Genomic DNA, 18,872 nt, shown 5'->3' with positions numbered 1-18,872 from the left:
AATAAAATAAAAAAAAAAAGAAATGCTTGCAAGGCAAGTAACCCAGTCGATAAATGGGTAAATGAAGTGTACAGACACTTCTGAAAAGAAGTATGAAGGGTCAACAATTATATAAAAAAAATGGTCAACATTTTTAGCCACCAGGGAAATGCACAACAGGGTAGGGGATGTGGCTCAGCAGCACAGCACTTGCTTAGCACCAGCAAGGCCCTGGGTTGGATAATCCGCACCAATAAAAATAAATAAATAAAGGGAAATGCATATCAAAACTATACTGAGCAGTGGTGTATGCCTGCAATCCCAGCTGCTAGGGAGGCTGAGGCAGAAAGATTGTGAGTTCAAATCCAGCCCCAGCAACTTAGTGAGGCCCTTAGCAACTCAGTGAGACCCTGTCTCTAAATAGAATACAAATAAGGACCTCGGGATTTGGTCAGTGGTTAAAGGCCCCTGGGTTCATTCCCCAGTACAAAAACAAACAAACAAACAAATAACCTATACTGAGATTCCATCTTACTTCAGTTAGAAGTGCAGCCATCAAGAATACAAACAATAAATGCTGGTGAGGATGGGATGATGGGGTAAGAAACTCTTACACACTGTTGGTGGGGATATAAATTAGTACAGCCACTATGGAAATCAGTATGGGGGTTCTTCAAAAGGCTAAAAATAAATCTTCCATATGATCCAGCTATACCACATTTGGGTATTTGTCAAAAAATAAAAAATAAAGACAGCACATTTTACAGATAACATGCATACCATCTTTATTGCAGCACAATTCACATTAGCCAAGTAATGGGATCAACCAAGGTGTCTGTCAACAGATAAATGGATAAAGAAAATTATATATATATATATATATATATATATACACACACACACACACACACACACACATATGCACACACACACAAAATGCAGTTTTATTCAGACGTGAAGAAGAACAAATATGTCACTTGCAGAAGAATAGATGAAACTGGAGACCATAATTTTTTTGAGTGAATAAGTCAAAATCAGAGAGAAAAGTACCATGTGTTTTCTCCCATGTGTGGAAACTAGGAGGGAAAAAAAGGACCCCATGAAATTAGAAGGGAGATAGGAGAGTAGAGGGAAGGGATCAGGGGAGAAAAGAAGGAACAGTGAGGGAAGCACTGCTGAATGAAATTGATCCAATTATGCTTTTGTGTAGGAACCAATGAGCCACAGTGAAAGTTGCCATTCTGTACATTTTATAGGCACTGATGAATGGAAGAAAAGCAGGCAGGCCAGCAGACAGGCAGGCATATGAGAGATAAATGTTTGCAAGAATGTAGTGAAATTGAAACACATTGGGCTCCCGCGAATGAAAACCAAGAAATAGAAACATTGGAAATAAAACAGGGTAGACACACGTTAATATGAAAGGCACACACAGTACCAAATCAGTGTTCGTTAGGTGTACACAATAAATACCTAAATTAAGTATAATTGATTTAAAGTCACGATTGTATTTGATTCTACAACAAACATAAATGAAGTGTTTAATTATGGGAAATTTTGCTTTACCACTTAGAGCCTCAGCTGTTGTAAGGGGGAAAAAAAGATCATATCTGGCAAGACCAGGGTGAGGAAGTACCAAGGATTGAACCCAGGGATAACAATTTAACCACTGAGCCAAATCCCCAGCCCGTTTTTTTTTTTTTTTTTTTAAGACAGGGTCTCTCTAAATTGCTTAAGATCTCTTTAAATTGTTGAGGCTGGCTTTAAACTTGGGATCCTCTGGTTTCAACCGGCCAAATCGCCCGGATTACAAACATGCACCACTACGCCTAGAAAAATCATTTTTTAAAAGAGTAAAATGGTGGACATATAAGTGCTCAATAAAAAAGAAAAAAAAAGTTAATTGTATTGCTTTAATTTTAATAATGCAATTAACAATTTTATTACAGGCCTTAACCTTCAGGAACAAACTGCCATAAAGCTTTTCATTTTAGTATTTAAAATGCACTTTTCCTAAAAGAAAAATCTACATTTTTCATTTATTCTTAAGATAAAACGATTGTCAAACATTAAAAAGAATTTCAGGCCGGGCATGGTGGTGCAAGCCTGCAATCCCAGCAACTCAGCAGGCTGAGGAAAGAGGATCAGGAGTTCAAAGTCAATCTCAGCAACAGTTAGGCTCTAAACAACCTACCAAGATCCTAACTCTAAATAAAATACATAAAGAGCTGGGGATGTGGCTCAGTGATGCAGTGCCCCCGAGTTCAAAGTACCTCCCCCTCCCCTCAAAATAATAATAATAATAATAATAATAATAATAATAATAATAATAATAATAAAAAACTCAGAATTGGAATCTTGCTTAGCATTTGTAAGTCCATGAGTTCAATCCCCAGCAGCAGAAAGGCAAAGGGGGGGGGCACTTTAAGTAGCCTTTGGGTGGGTTGGCGGTTGGGGATTACTAGGTGCAGGGGACTTTTTGAGTGTTTTCCCCAGAATCCTGGAAGACATGAATTCTAACATTAGCCATCTTGAAATTCTACACCTGTTTTTATCCCTCCACCCAAGAAACACCAGTCATTCTGCCCACTAGGTATTTATTTTTAGCTTTTTTAATCAGTTGCTTTATAGATAATACATAATGATAGAATGCAGTATGACATATTCACATATGTACATAGCATGATATGATAAATTTCATTCCACAGTTCCTGCCTTTTCCCATCCCTCCTCCTTCTCCCTCAATTCCCTTCTTCCATTCCACTGATGTCCCAAAGGAAAAAATTAAGAGCATGGATAAAGAGCTTACAGAATGAGAAAATCTTTACCACTACTCTTCTGACTGGGAATTAATACATAGAATATATTAAAAACTCAAAAAGCTTAATCCCCCCCCAAAAAAAAATCACAATAGAACCAATCAATAAGTGGGCAAAAGAACTAAACACACTTCTGAAAAGAAGAAATACAAACAACTAACAAACATGAAATAAAATGTTCAAAATGTTCAACATCCCTGGAAATCAGGGAAATGTACATCAAAACTACATTGAGATTTCATCACCAATTAGAATGGCAATCATCAAGAATAAAAAAATAATAAATACTGGCAAGGATGTAGAGGAAGTAATACACTCAAACATTTTTAGTGGGACTACGAATTAGTAGAATCACTGTGTAAAGCACTATGGAGATTTGAGTCTCAACAGGAACACAACCATCACATGACCCAACTACCCTTGATATTTATCCAAAAGAACTAATATCAGCATACTATAGTGATATAGACACATCACTGTTTATAGCAATGCAAGTCACAATAGTCAAGTTATGGAATCATCTCAGGTGCCCATCAACAGAGGAGTGGAGAGAGAAAATGTGGTGTGTATATGTACACATTTTGTGTGTGTGTGCGTGCGTGTGTGTGTACAGTCTTAAAGAAGAATGAAACTATGTTATTTGCTGGCAAATGGATGGAACTGGAGAACCTTATGTAAGTGAAATAAACCAGAGTCAGAAAGTCAAAGATGAAATGTTTTCTGTCATATGCAGAAGCTAGAGAAAAATAAAGGGGGAGAGGGTGATCACATTTTAGTATTTTTAAAAATGTTTATTTGCCTTTCGTGTCTACAGCCTTCCTGCAATGTTGCCTAGAGGTAGGCTCTCTTGCCCTTTGGCTTGATAGAATTTAACTATCACTTGATAGAATTTAACAAAATCTTAGGGTCTGTAATTTCAGTATATGTTTCATATCCCCAGGTTGAAAATCCAATGACATACATAATGGCATTATCCAATCTATCTTTTGTTCATGCTTCTGTAGGAAAGTTTTTGTTTCAATGATTTTATTTGTTTTCCTCGATTTTTACCTACTTCTTGTTTTAAAACTTCTCCCACTGGGTATCAGAAAGTCCTATTTAGGTATGTTCATGGATATTGCTTCGATAGTTAAGTTTTGAAAATTTTTAAACTCTTAACAGTTCAGTTACTTCAATTTCCTTTTGTTGTTGTTGTTGTGTTTGTACTAGAGATTGAACTCAGGAGCACTTGACCACTGAGCCACATCCCCAGCCTTTTTTACTATTTTATTTAGAGACAGGGTCTCACTGAGTTGCTTAGGGCCTCACTAAGTTGTTGAGGCTGCTTTTGAACTTTTGACCCTCCTGCCTCAGAGTTACTGGGATCGTAGGCATGTGCCACCATTCCTGGCTAATTCAATTTCCTTACAAGTAAAATCTCCCATTGTTTTTAATCACATTGGGTTGCCTCATAAACTTAGTAGACATCATTGGTGGGAACAGAGTGGGAATTCATCTTCAGTATCCACAGTTTCCACTTCCTAGTTCACCAAGGACCACAACTCAGAATCAGCCCTTTGGAACTCTTATAACTTGTCTCTCTGAAAAATTACAGGTCTTATCCCCAAGCAATCCCACAGCTGCTCATTCTCAGTTTCCACCTGCCTCTCCTGATCCACTGCAGGCCCCTTGAAATAGTGGTCAGTGCCTCCTCAGCCTCTGTCCATGGCAGTAGGCTGATATTCAGACACCTAAAAGGAGTCGAAATCCCAAATGCCACTATATATTTTAGTCTTACTACAAGAAATGCATGAAAATATCAGCTCTGCATTCAGAAATAGAACTTCCTACTCCATTTCTGATACCTAGAAGTCTGTATCTTCCTTTTGAGAGTAGATATCTACTTTAATATGATTTAATACATCAATGCTGTGTCTCCAGTAGATGAAATCTCTTTGTATTTACTATTGTCTTGTCCACAGTTCCCACCATGACTCAACCCTCCCTCCTGCTCCCTCAAAAGCTCAGCAGTTAGTCAGTCATAAATCTCTACCTAATTATCTGCTCATTGTGTAGGTCAGTAGCCCTATCTACAAAACTGTGTCTTCTATTACAAGAGCCTCCTAATCTAAACTAGACACTAAGCACATCCATTTTCAGTCACATGTTAATGGAATAGTTCCAAGAGATCCTTAAAAACAATTCTCTTGAAAGCCATAGAGAGAAAATAATATTTTAATGGGATAACACATATTATAAAAATGTAATAGAAATCCTTCAAAGCCAAAACTGGTGACCAATCATGAATCTAGAGAAGACAGTAGATGTTGAAGCAAGAAGTCTCCTTAAGAATCTATGGTGACCTAGTGCTTTGGTTGTAATGGCCTATTTATTGGAGACAGAAAATAAAATTCAGTGCTTACACAACACTGAAGAGAAAATCCCACCTTCTAGTGATTCTAAGCTTTTATCCCAAACTTAAAGAATACATAAGGAAACACACCACTACAAAAGAGAAAAAGTAGACCTAAAACAGGACAAAGGAGTCAGTCCCTCAAATGGTTGTGATAGATTATCAGTTATAAAATATTTTTAAATAAATCTAATTTGATTGGGCTGGGGATGAAGCTCAGTTGGTAGAGTGCTTGCCTCCCTTGCACAAGGCCCTGAGTTCAATCCCCAGAACCACAAAAAAACATCAATAAATGTAATTTGATTGAGAAAGATGGAAACTTTAAAGGGGAACCAAAGGAAACTTACAGGAATTAAATACATAAACATTGTAGTGGTGAATATAAGGAATGGGTTAACAATAGAGAGAACTAACTGGAAATGTAAATATACTGAAATCATCCATAAAGCTAAGGGGAAGAGCTAAAAATATATAAAACATGCAAGGGAAGCTCACGAACTTTAGACAGAGGTTTCCATTTACCATCACTGTCAGAGACGAAGAGGATGAGCACCCAGAGAATGGGAAAACAGTATGAATGAGGATTCTGTGGATGTGTTGATAGAAAAAGCATTCATTCATTCATTCATTCATTCATTCAACAAATATGTATTGAGTACCTTCTGTGTACCAGATATTTTTCCAAACCCTGGGAATACAGCCAAGAACAAATTGGTTAAAAATCAATCTTTGTGGAGTGCAATAATTCACACAAGAAATGATTCTGCCCTAAATGAAAGTATTTGACAGAAACAATGATATGAAGTGGTATTTCTGAGACATATTTTCTGGTGTTTGGGGGCAGGGGTAGTTAACAGGGATTGAACTCAGGGGCACTCAACCACTGAGCACATCCCCAGCCCCATTTTTATTTTATTTAGAGACAGAGTTTTACTAAGTTGCATAGTGCCTTGCTTTTTGCTAAGGCTTGCTTTGCACTTTTGGTCCTCTCACCTCAGCCTCTGAAGCTGATTGGATCACAATTGATTGGATTACAGGGTTATAGGTGTGTGCCACCATGCCCAGCTCTCAGATATATTTTGAAGATTGGAAAAAAACAAGATTTGTTGAAGTGAAAGATGAGGGAGGGTTAGGGTAACTTGAAGGATTGGAGCCCGAGCTCATACACACACACACACACACACACACACACACACACACACACACATGCATGAACACACCAAAAACGGTGGAAATATTGTTTTCTGAGATCAGAAAGCCTTTGAGAGGAGAAAATGATTTTTAAATTAGTTCAGTCTTGGATATGTATGATTTGAGTTGCTTGTTACAAAGCTAAGTGAAGATATTGACTAGAAAATGAGATACAGGAGTTTGGATTGCTTGAGAATGATGAAAGATGGAGACATACCATTGTTTTGGAAGTATTATCCAAGCATATTTTTAAATCATTAGGAATTATGACAGAATCAATGTGGAGCAGTGTGACAGAATCAATGTGGAATAGAGTAAAAAGCATTCAAGAAATGAGGAGCAAGAGCCCCAGTGTTTGAAAGAGAGTGGAGGGCTGCACTAAGAAAAAGTAGTGGGCGGGATGGGTGTGGTGGTGCCCACATTCCCAGCAGATCATCCCAACATCTGAAGGTTGAGGCAGGAGGGTCACAAATTCAAAGCCATTCTCAGCAACTTAGTGAGGCCCTAAGCAACTCAGTGAGACCCTGTCTCTAAATAAACTATAAAAAAGGACTGGGGGGTGGCTCAGTGGTTGAGTTCCTCTGGGTTCAATCACCAGTACCAAAAAAAAAGTGGGCTCTGATAATATTAAAATCAGAAAGGAGAAAGAACTGGTTGGGAAGTGGCAATGAGGAGCAATAAAAACAAAGAAGAAGAAGAACACAGCAATTGGGAGCAAGAGGAACCCCTAGAAATACTAGGGCTGTGGAAGACACTCTCCAGTGTTGAAGCTTACAGGGAAAGCAGGGTACTCAGAACAAGCAAGGTCAATTGTAGAAAGATAAAGGGATGCCAGGGAAGCTGGAGATTTTGCAGTTTTGAATTATTGACTATGAGCTCCAGAATACCAAATAAAAAGTGTAAAAGATGGAAGAGAAGTGAAGAAGATAGAAGATGTCATGTACAGGGTATTTGAAGATTTAAATCTTATGAGATAAAAAGAGATTCTCACCTTGAACAAGGACAAAACACATGAGATTAGTCTTCATGATCCTACAGCAATAGAGGTGGGGGTTGCAATGCTGAAGAAAGAACACACCTAGTTCTGGGCATAGTTTTAGCATCCTCTTTAAAGAAGCACAATAATGTTCAAGATCATAAATAAGGACACATTTAGACAGATTATTGTAAGCCTACAAAACACCAAATCCTAAGGAGAGGACATAAAGAAAGAGTAGGTGAGGCCCCTAGGTTCAATCATCAGCACCACAAAAAGAAAAGGGGGATAGATTGACGGCAGAAAGAGAAGATGACTACAATGAAGAGGCAAAGAGTTGGAAAGCTGATTTCTCAATAGGAAAAAAATGGAAGAGAAAAAATAGTGGAATAACAGCTGCAAAGCATTGATACAAAACAACTGGAATTCTGGCCTGGAATTTTTCACTTAAATGAAAGAATCTTTTTAAGATATGCATAAAATAAGAATGGAAAATTATACTGCATGTATATATACTATGTCAAAATACACTCTACTGTCATGTATATCTAGAAATAACAAATAAAAAGTTAAATAAAAAACAAAAAATAAAATATGAATAAAGCATTTCTTAATTTATTATGTGAACTCCCAGTCAAAATCATAGAAACAGAGAGTATAAGGGTAGTTAGTGTTTGGGAGACAGTGAATGGTATTGGTCAAGGGATACAAAGATTCAGTTTCACCAAATAAGTTTTGAGATATACAGTATAGCATGATGGCTATTGTTAATAATTATGTGTTGTATACTTCAAAACTGCTAAAATAGGTTCTAAATGTTGGCTCCACAAAAATGAAAAGTATGTGAAGTGGTGAGTATGTTAATTATCTTGATTTAATTTTCCCACAACTCATACATTTATCAAAACACCACATTTTACCTCATAATTGTATATAATTGTTAGCTAATAATAAGAATAAAAATTGTTACATGATCTTAAAGGACCCTGTCTCAATTTTTTTAAAAAAATTAATTTAATAGGCTAGGGATATAGCTCAGTGGTAAAGAGTCTATGAAGTCAATCCCCAGTATCAAAAAAAAAGAGTAAATGTAATAATTTAAAATGTCAACTATATGAAATTATCTCTGGCTAAACAATAAAATCAATGCAACAGAAAGATCAAAAAAATCCACACTTAAATGAATATATATATATATGTATGTATGTATATATATATATGTGTGTGTGTGTGTGTGTGTGTGTGTGTGTGTGTGTGTATTTTTTTAAATAGGAAATTGTGCAGTTCAGTGGGGAAAGATGAATTTTTTAATTAAAAAATATCAGGACAATTGGTTTTGCATATGGGGAAAAACTGGATCACTATCTCATGATTACAAAAGAGCCTGCTACATCTGGATAAAGAGTTTAAATTTTGAAAGGTGAAGATGTAAATATTGGAAGAGATATAGAATGACCTTGGAATAGGGAGTATTTCTGAAACAATACACAAACATCAATCATAAAGAATAAAACTCATGGAGTTGAAACCATTTTAAAATTAAGCATTTGTTTAATATAAATAAGGTGAATAAAAACAAATCACAAAATGGGTAAAGATCATTTCAATATATGTAAGTAAGAAACAAGTTCCAAAAACCAGTAACAAAAAAAATATGGGCAAACAACAAAGATATTCCACAGAAGATGTTACATGGATGGCCGATACATATGTGAAAACATGATCAATGTCATGAGTAATCAGGGAAATAGAAAACACATGGTATACCATTTCATACCAACAGACTGATAAACGCTTTAAAATCCAACCTCATTAAGCGCAGGCAAGAATGAGGTACAGAGAGAACACAACCTCCCAGTGGTATTCCCTTACACAAAGATGCTTTGGGGCAGCCAGGTAGAAAGTTTGCATTATCTATTATTGTTTAGATGCCACTCAATACCCAGTAATTTCATATCTAATTGCCCTAATCATAAAGGTTAAAAAATAAAAAAAAAATGTGTCTTATAAAATTAAACGTGTTTTTGGGGGGACGGGGTGTTTGTTTGGTATGAGATTGAACCAGGAGCACTTCACCACTGAACCACATCCCCAGTCCTTTTTAATATTTTATTTAGAGACAGGGTCTTTCTAAATTGCCTTAGGGCCTTGCTAAGTTGCTGCAGCTGGCTTTGAATCTGGCGATCCTCCTGCCTCAGCCTCTCAATGATCCGTTGGTATTACAAGCTTGAGCAGCTGCACCCAAATAAACATGTGTATTTGATTCCCGTGTCCAATACAAATCAGGCATTTAATTTTGTAAAACTTTCTTTCCTTCTCTTAACTATTTGTGAGGATAAACTAATTTTTACACTAAATAAAGGTCAAATATCAGATGTGAATACAAAAAAAAAATCTTATTTTTTTCTTCTGAGCCTGACTTCCAACAAAATGCTATTCTCTTTATTTCCTAAAAAGCTCTTTTATCAAAGAAAATTTTGGTATTTCTAATTTCTCTCATAAATGAAAGAAATTTCTAGAACCATATGTAGATAGGCTGGAAAAGCAGTGATGAGTGCTGAGATAAAGCTCTTTCATAGTCTTCTGGAAAATTTAGAAGAGACATTAGACATAGGCTACTTCTAAAGTAAGCAAGTCGTTTATAGGTTGCATTTCGGGTTTTAGTCGGTTGGTTTGTTTTTAATCAGAAATATGAGCAATAAGGACCACTGGTCCCGGCGGTGTTGGAGCCTTCCTAAAACCCTTCCCTGCTATTGCAGTAGACAGCGCCTGTCCCGCTGGCCACGCTCTGAGCCATCAAAGTCTGGAGGCAGCGCTTCTGCTGAGCCCCGGCAGGTGATTCCACAAACCCAGCTAGCAACTGAGCCTTTGTCGTCCGCGCCTGCAGAGGGAAAGCCAATTATTCCAGGGCGGAGCCCAGGATGGGCGTGGTTCTCCAGAAGCCTGGACTGCGGCCCGCCCTCCCAGCTAGCCTAACCTGTCATCCAGACCTGTCGGTCATCGCCTGCGCGCAGGACCGCGCCATCTGAGGCCCGCACTCACTCGGCCGGGACCCGAGAGCGCGGCCGCAATGATGGTCTTGTGCCCACGCAGCCCTAGCGCCTGCCCGGCGCCCTGGTGGGGACCACAGCCCGGAGGACCCGACCTTGCCAAGCGCCGCCGACTGGACGACCCCGCAGACCCTGCAGAACCCCAGGCGGCGCCCAGCCTGCAAGATTCCGCGGGGACAGCTGACGCCACCGCGCTCATCTCTGTGGTGGTCCTGGCCGCGGGTATCTACAGGCACCCCAGAACGACGTCGACCTGGTGTTGAAGCCCGCGCCAACCTGGGTCCTGCAAGTGTCTCTTCAAGGACACATCCTCATCCTGATCCCTGAGGGCCTCCTGGGCGCCACCGACCAACGCCCAGGAGGCCAGGGAGACTCTCCTGATGGCCCGGAACTGGGCGCTTTTCTGAGCGCCCCCGTGGAGGACGTGGTCGTGGAGCAGAGATTCGCAGAAGAATCTGTCCCAGAGATCGCCAGCCAAGAAGAGCCTATGAGAAAGAGGACATGGACCCTCCAGCTGGCCAGGGACTGGGGCTCCTTCCCTCCAAGTGAATCGCTAGGCTCCTTCCTTCCAAGTGCTCATGGGTACTTGCTACTTGAGACTCGAGCGCTGTCCAGAACCTCAGTGGCAGCAAAAACCTCTACCAGGAGTGAACTGACTCCATTTGGTTGAGGGTATTAGTGGATCTGCAAGACCCATTGTAAGCACAGAAGAAGCAACCACCCAGAGACGCGACATCTTCATTCGAGGACCGTGGACAGCTACATATTTCCTTTTTGGTTTGGTTTGAGATTGTTCTCTCCTTCGTTTTGTTTTGTTTAGCGGAATTTCTTAATCAGTAGCAGGTGAAGACACCAAAAAAGAAGAGAAGGCTGGCACTTTTGTGAATAAGTAACCTCAGAGAACCCACCATGGACTTTCAGTTCCCTGGCCTCTGCCGCTGAGCTATTTCTTCCACCTCTGCCAACTCCTGTCTCCCTGTTTCATCCTAACTCTTGCTTAAAACTCATCTCTACTTTTTTTTTTTTTCAATTTTACCCGATTTTTCACCACTTCCATATGTATCTCTCCATTCTCTAAGATCAAGGTTGTTGTCTTTCCTTCTTTATGTAATTATAAATTTGCATGTAGGATTGCTCCAATATATTATGAGGTGCTTCTGATTAATGATTTTTTTTCCTGTTTCTTCTTGCTTTCCTTAATTTCTTTTCTTGGATCTGGTCAACCAAGATAAATATATATTAGATAAATAAATGAAAAAAAAAACACAAATGTAATGCACTGGACCTTTTGGAAATGTTTCTAAAACCTGAGGGTGGTAAAAAATACAACTGCTCACTACCACAGCCTTGGTTTCAAGCACAGACATTAGGTCTAATTTATTTTTGAGAATTTTTTCATTCCCAATGCCTATGAGCCCACCACCCAGAATTGGAGTTATTCTTAGTACTATTTCCTCAGTGTCTTTTTTACTTCAAAGAAATTATTATTTTTTTCTGAGAGAGAGAGAGAGAGAGAGAGAGAGAGAGAGAGAGAGAGAAAATTTTTTAATATTTAGTTTTTAGTTTTCGGCGGACACAACATCTTTGTTTGTATGTGGTGCTGAGGATCCAACCTGGCCGCATGCATGCCAGGCGAGCAGCCGATACCGCTTGAGCCACATCCCCAGCCCAAAGAAATTAGTTTAAATGATGTATATCCTTTTACCGCATTCCTCACTCCTATTCCCAGAACATTCCTATCATAACATGAAGTTGGTATTATTCCAATCAAAATACAAATGCTACATATACATTATACATAAGTATAGATATAAGTAAGCAAAGTTTATGTTGTTTTGTAAGTGATTAGATTTTCATACCTGGCTTCATATTCTTTGATTTGTTTTCTTCCCTCACTCTGTTTTTTAAATCATGACTTACAAATATAGTTGATGTTTCCTAAAGATTTGAGTTTCCATCATATGAATATGCCATTCTTTTGGGCGGGGGGTGTAGGGTATCAGGGATTGAACTCAGGAGCACTAAACCACTGAGCCACATCCCCAGCCCAATTTTGTATTTTATTAGAGACAAGGTTACACTGAGTTACTTAGCACCTCGCCGTTATTGAGGCTAGCTAGCTTTGAACTCGAGATCCTCCTGTCTCAGCCTCCTGAGCCACTGGGATGCCATATTTTATCTATTCATTAGATTCATAGTGATGGCGGTTTTTACTATTACAAATGAACTTGAACTTGTCATCCTGTGTGCCTAGGAAGAGTGTCTCTAGGAAATACACCTGGTTATATTAATGGGTTGTAATTTCAGTAGAGTTTACCAAATTGTTCTATAGAGTGATTACAACATTTGAACAGCTCCAGAAGTCTCTCATCAGACTATATCACTTTAAATTGTTTTCCAATGGTATCTCAGTTTTAAATTTTGTACTTTCATAATTACTGGTAACATAATGCAATTTTTTAATGTATACAAGGGGATCACTTTTAAAATAATCCGATGCACTTTAATACATTGTAAATCTTACTGTTTCAATTTACCACAAGTTCAGTGGGAAGGACAGGTACAACCTGGATTAAAGCACTTACTTTTCAGCTGGCTCCTTTTTAGTCCATTATTAGGCAATTATCATGAGAATCAAAATTTTCCCCAGGCAAAAAATTGACATCTTAATTTATTAAACAAATTTTAAATAGTAAAAGCGAAGTTTGGAGGACTGAACGTAGAGTTTTAATAGAAAACAGTGCAAAGAGAACCAACATCTAACTGGGTAAGAATTAAAAGAGAAAAAGACTAGTCTTTCCAAAAAAAGTAGAATGTGGAAAAGAAAAGGCAGACAAAATAAAAAGCATTCATCACTCCCAGACAACATAACTTCTAGCTTCTGTAATTCAAAATCCTTCATATTATTTGAGAAGAAGGCCAAAGAGAGAGAGAGAGAGAGAGAGAGAGAGAGAGAGAGAGAGAGAGAGAGGTGTTTTGGCCTTACTTCCTGTTTAAGAATCTGGTAAAGACAAGGAGAATGATACTCAGGTGAGGAAAGCCTCTATCCACCATGTACCCAGCCACCATCTTGAGGAGGAGCAGGGGAGGAGGGCATCCACACACAGGGAGCATTTCCTACAAGCTGCCATGTTATCTGAAAGAGAATTATAACCCAGACTGCTTGGGATTCACTTGTGTGGGATGTTAGAGTGGCCCTCTTCCCCACCCCACGCTCAAACCCCCTAAACCTATGAGGTAGAGGCCCATATGGAAAATGAAAAGTATGTCCAATAAAGATTTTCTTTACATGACTAAGCAGAAACCTGTTCACTGATTTTCTGTTTGCTGTCAATTTACATCCTTTAACCATTCTTTTCTATTGTTACATCTATTAGACATTTCCTTATTCATTTGACATTTTTTTCATGATGTGATCCCTCATTATATATCTTGTAAATACTTTTTCCAATGTGTCCCTTGGCTTTTAACTTGTTCAATACACAGGCTTTATAATTCTCATAAACTGAAATCTCAAGGTCATTTCTTTCTTTTTTTTAATCTTATCTTTTTTTAATTGGTTGTTCACAACATTACAAAGCTCTTGACATATCATATTTCATACATTAGATTGAAGTGGGTTATGAACTCCCAATTTTACCCCAAATGCAGATTGCAGAATCACCTTGGTTACACATCCACAATTTTACATAATGCCCTATTAGTAATTGTTGTATTCTGCTACCTTTCCTATCCCCTACTATCCCCCCTCCGCTCCCCTCCCATCTTCTCTCTCTACCCCATCCACTCTAATTCATTTCTCTCCTTGTTTATTTTCCCATTCCCATCACAACCTCTTATATGTAATTTTGTATAGCAATGAGGGTCTCCCTTCATTTCCATGCAATTTCCCTTTTCTCTCCCTTTCCCTCCCATCTCATGTCTCTGTTTAATGTTAATCTTTTCTTCCTGCTCTTCCTCCCTGCTCTGTTCATAGTTGCCTCATTATATAAAAGAAGACATTTGGTATTTGTTTTTTAGGGATTGGCTAGCTTCACTAAGCATAATCTGCTCTAGTGCCATCCATTTCCCTGCAAATTCTATGATTTTGTCAATTTTATTGCTGCATAGTACTCCATTGTGTATAGATGCCACATTTTTTTATCCATTCATCTATTGATGGCTGTCTACTCTCAATCGTCTTTCAAAATGTTGAAGAGGAATGGGAAAAAACTGCAGACCTCTACTCCTAATTCTATTCCTGACAGTTTGCAAGTTGGATTATAGAGAACTGCCCGTAGGTGAATTCAAGGGAGGTTTCAATTGCACCAAAATTTCATATTTCACCAAAATTTCAATAATGTACTTTGCAATTGATGCCTTTAAAGTTGCACATGAAACAAAGTATTAAATTTGGGAGTGTCCTTCACTTCTGGTTCTTCCCGGTTGTGTTTCTAGTGCTCAACTCTTAAAAAAAAAAAAATGAATAAAATTTTTTTTGAAAGGCCAAAGCTGAAAATTGAAGGACTTCCTTTGAGGCCTATGTGCATGTCTACAACTGATCTGGGTCATCAGTTTCTCTGGGAGCATACTTGGTGTAGCATGTTTTGCCTTTCCTGAAAATATTCCTTTTGAATCTGAGAAAGTAAAACATCTGCCTGTGGTGAGTCAAAGGTGTAAAAGTGCGACTTTTGCAGTTCATTCTAGGAAATGGAGGGAAGGGGTCCCAAGGTTCAGAAAACTCTGGGATGAAGTCCTGTGAATGTTTGGCCCCCAGAACAATGACAGAAGTGAGATGATCTGAAGAATTCTTGGAATGAACATTTCCCATACATTAATACTGGGCAGGATTAACAGGCAAGGGAGATCCCTGTGTGGACCTGTGCAAAGGGGACCCCAGCATCCATCCCTTTTCCTGCCAAGAAAAGACACCCGCACAGGGCCCATGCTGGCATCCAGCCAACCCACCTTTCATTTCCCAATCTCCAAATCAAGCACACTAGTGGAAAACGATTGTTTCTATGATTTTATTATACAAGGGACAGAAAATTTCATAAAAATCCAAGAAGCCATAGACTTCTCCCTCGACTGCTAATCTGAGAATTGTCTATTTGAACCTGGTTTCTTCTCAGAGGATCATCCATTGCAGCATGTTCATGGAGACGCCAGTGCTCTCAAGCCAAAGGCAGGCAGCCAGGAGTCCAGAGCCTTCCAATGTAAAGCCTCTGCGTGGGAGTGGAAAGCTCAGGCAGAGGCTCCTGGCACCAGCACAGCAAGATGCTGGAAAGAGTATGGGCAATCTCGGGATCCCTTGGTCCAATGGGGCAGCCTGGGCACCGGTCTTCCTGGTTTCCTAGAGGCGCCCAACTCTCATTGTGGGGCCGGTGGCTCCTGCTGGGTCTGAGGCCTTGGGCCAGGGCAGGCAGGCAGGCAGCTCTGGGCCTCTTCTCAAAGTGCTGTGCAATCCGGGTCCGTGGATGGGGCAGTCAGAGCTGAGAAACCCACAGGGTGGTAAAAGTGTTTCGCGGTTGAAGTCCTGGTGATCCCCAGAAAGGAAGCCCAGCCGGGGATACAAAGGCAGAGGCCAGGGCCCAGCATCTGCTTCCTCAATGGCTGGCAGTGCCTGGGGCCCTGGAGCATACTCTCCACAATCCCAGGCCTCCCTCACACAGCAGGGAGAATGCTTCTCCACAGCTGCAGACTCTCAGAGGGGGAAAAGTCTTCAGAGACCGCTTGCAAGATAGTTTCTACGCTCCTGGGCTCCTCTTGACCTGGAACACAGGGTGTGGAACTTATGGAGACAGGATCTCATGGGTACATTTCTGCTGAAGGGCAAATTCAATCATCTTGGATGTCCTGTCCGTGTTGGATTGAATCCATGTTGTTGATAGATAGGTTTCAAACCACTTTCTAAATTCCCGGGATCCCCATCACTGGTGGCCATGACCCACACCTGACTACCCTGGTCTCCAAGGAGGGAAAGTGAGACAAGAGAGAGAAATAGAGAGGGAGAGATGGAGAGAGACTATGAGTTCGCCTTGGAGGAGGCTGAGGCTGGAGGATTGCAAGTTCAAAGCCAGCCTCAGCAATTGAACTGGACCCGAGCATTTTAGGAGACGTTGCCGGAAAAAAAAGAAGAAGAAAAATATGCTGAGGATGTGGCTCAGTGGTTAAGCAGTTTGGGCTCAATGCCTCTGCATTAGGGTTCTCAAGAGGAACAGAATCAACAGGGAGTTTGGTTAGGAAAAGGAGACTCACTGGGTTGGCTTACGCACCAGAAGCTGGATAGTCCAAAATGGCAGTCTGAGGGCTGGAGAGATGGAAGAACAAGCAGATAAATCCCCAGAACAAGAGAGATCAGGGTGCTCCCCCAGCAGTAGGCCAAAGGCTTCTGGAGAATCGCTGGCACAGCCTGCTTTGGAAGAGAGAAGAAGCAAGAGTCGGACATTCAATCACAGCAGCAATCGGGAACTATTCAACAGGAATCCGCTTGCATCTGCTGCTGCTTGGCTGGTTCTTCCAAGCCATCCTCTTATTGGATGCTGCTGCCCATGCTTAGGGAGGGCCTTTGTTTCCATTGGCTATGCCACATGCCAATCATGTCCAGACACACCCTCACTGACACACCCATGAGCCTCTTGATCCTCTGCATCTCTTAATCTCATCAAGTTGGCCCTTGGAAAGGACCATTACACCCTGGGAGAGTGGATCAATTCATAAAACATAAATAAATAAATAAATAAATAAATAAATAAATAAATAAGGTCATGAATTAATTACTATCCCAGGCTGCTGGAAACTCCCTGGGCAATCCCTGGCACAGTCCACTTTGCAGGAGTGAAGAAGCAAGAGTCAGATATCCTCAAGTGATGGCAGCAGCCATCAAGAAGAGAAGCACTGGCATCTGCTGCTGCTTCCTTGTTCTTTGCACGTTTATTCCAAGCAAGCCACCATCCTATTGGATGATGCTGCCCAACTTTAGGGAGGGTCTGCACTTCAGTTGCTATCCCACATGCCAATGATTACTAGACACACCCAGAAGGCTCTGTGAATCACTGGCATGTCCAAATCCGGTCAAGGTGGAGGAATGCTCACAGAAAAGAGGGCTACCAACACTGAATCAACAAGAACACCTGAACAAATCGACAACTTGATTGCCATTAAATCAGGAAGCAAACACAAGTTGAGGCTGGAAATAGAAGTAAACCCCAGTAACAATACTAATCCCACTCTATCTTTTTTATGATGACAATATGTAGAGTTCCCTACTAAATGAGTATAAAACTTTAAAACAAATGAGAATATATTCTTAATCTTTTCTTGTTTAATATTTTTTAAACATCCCATTTTCTTTTTTTAAAACATTTTTTAAACTTCTTTTTTTTTTTAATATGGCGCTGAGGATCAAACCCAAAGCCCCACACTGGCTATATATGTGCAGTACTGCTTGAGCCACATATCCAACCCTTTTTTTATATTTTTAAATATATTTCATGCATACCATTCTGTCTCTTTCAAACTGTAAAATTCTGTACAAGGAAAGATCTATTTAGTTATAGAGAGAGTAAATTATGTACAGTTTTTCCTCAATATTTATAAATATATTCTCCATCATGTGAGTTTTTCCTTGGTAAGATTTATTTTCTTCCCTTTGCCAAGCATTCTAAATTCTAAAGAAATGTTGCACCTAATTGACCACTGTGTTCACTGCTAAGTAGACTTTCTTTAGATTGACAGTACTTAGATCATTTGGTGACCTTCAGATTACATCAGAATGTGGAATGCACCTCCTAAGTCTTCACTTCTGTGCATCAGTTAACACAAATCATGTAAATTTCTGTGAAATTTAACTTGCAGAAAAGTAGTCAGTCTGGCTAAAGAAATGTAGAAACTATTCCTAGGAAGTTCAGGTTGGTTGGAGTGTTCTGAGGAGGGAAAACTATAAAGCAGACAGATGCTCTTAGAAGATCATCCCCATCACACCTTCTTCCTGTTCATTGCTTTCTACACATCATTTTCCTCACTTTACAATCACATTCATGGACCTGAGTTCCCTGGGGTGGCCTTTTTGGGAATGATGTCTGCACCCCAGCTTCTCAGAGTGCCAACCCTTGAGTAAACCTGATTGTTTTTGAACTCTTGTTTCCCAAGTACTTACTTACCAGGGGTGAGTACATGGACTTGGATCCAGTAATAGATTCAGCTTTTAACAATTTGAGTTCACTGGGGACCTGTGTCTGCATCCTTCTCATGCCATACACTCACTTCTGAATGGCCTGTCCCGTCCTTTGTCCTGAAATACCAAGCAGGAGAGTAAATCTATTTCCCACATGAATATATTTCCCCAACTCAAGGTCTGATACTCCAAAACTGGATTCCTTGTTTTGTACTGAACACCTTAACTGGATTTACTCAGACAACTCAACACTAAGTCTACCCTCCTTGTGGATTCCCTGTCTTGAATAATGATACCCAGAAATGTTAAC

General features: G+C 39.8%; 1 protein-coding gene and 1 pseudogene across 2 annotated transcripts in view; one reads left to right on the top strand and one right to left on the bottom strand.

Annotated features, from left to right (window-relative positions):
• The window catches only part of USP13 (ubiquitin specific peptidase 13), a 204,795-nt gene that overhangs the window by 113,789 nt on the left and 72,134 nt on the right, over positions 1–18,872 (bottom strand). The gene's annotated exons all lie outside the window — the stretch shown is intronic.
• On the top strand, positions 10,431–10,956 carry LOC308652710 (proline-rich protein 23A-like; annotated as a pseudogene). Its single transcript has one exon. The product of its transcript is annotated as a proline-rich protein 23A-like (transcript).

The sequence above is a fragment of the Spermophilus citellus genome (genome assembly GCF_964194105.1).
Source record: "Spermophilus citellus genome assembly, chromosome: 7".
NCBI classification, from domain to species: domain Eukaryota; kingdom Metazoa; phylum Chordata; class Mammalia; order Rodentia; family Sciuridae; genus Spermophilus; species Spermophilus citellus.
This window is presented reverse-complemented; position numbering and strand designations above follow the sequence as displayed.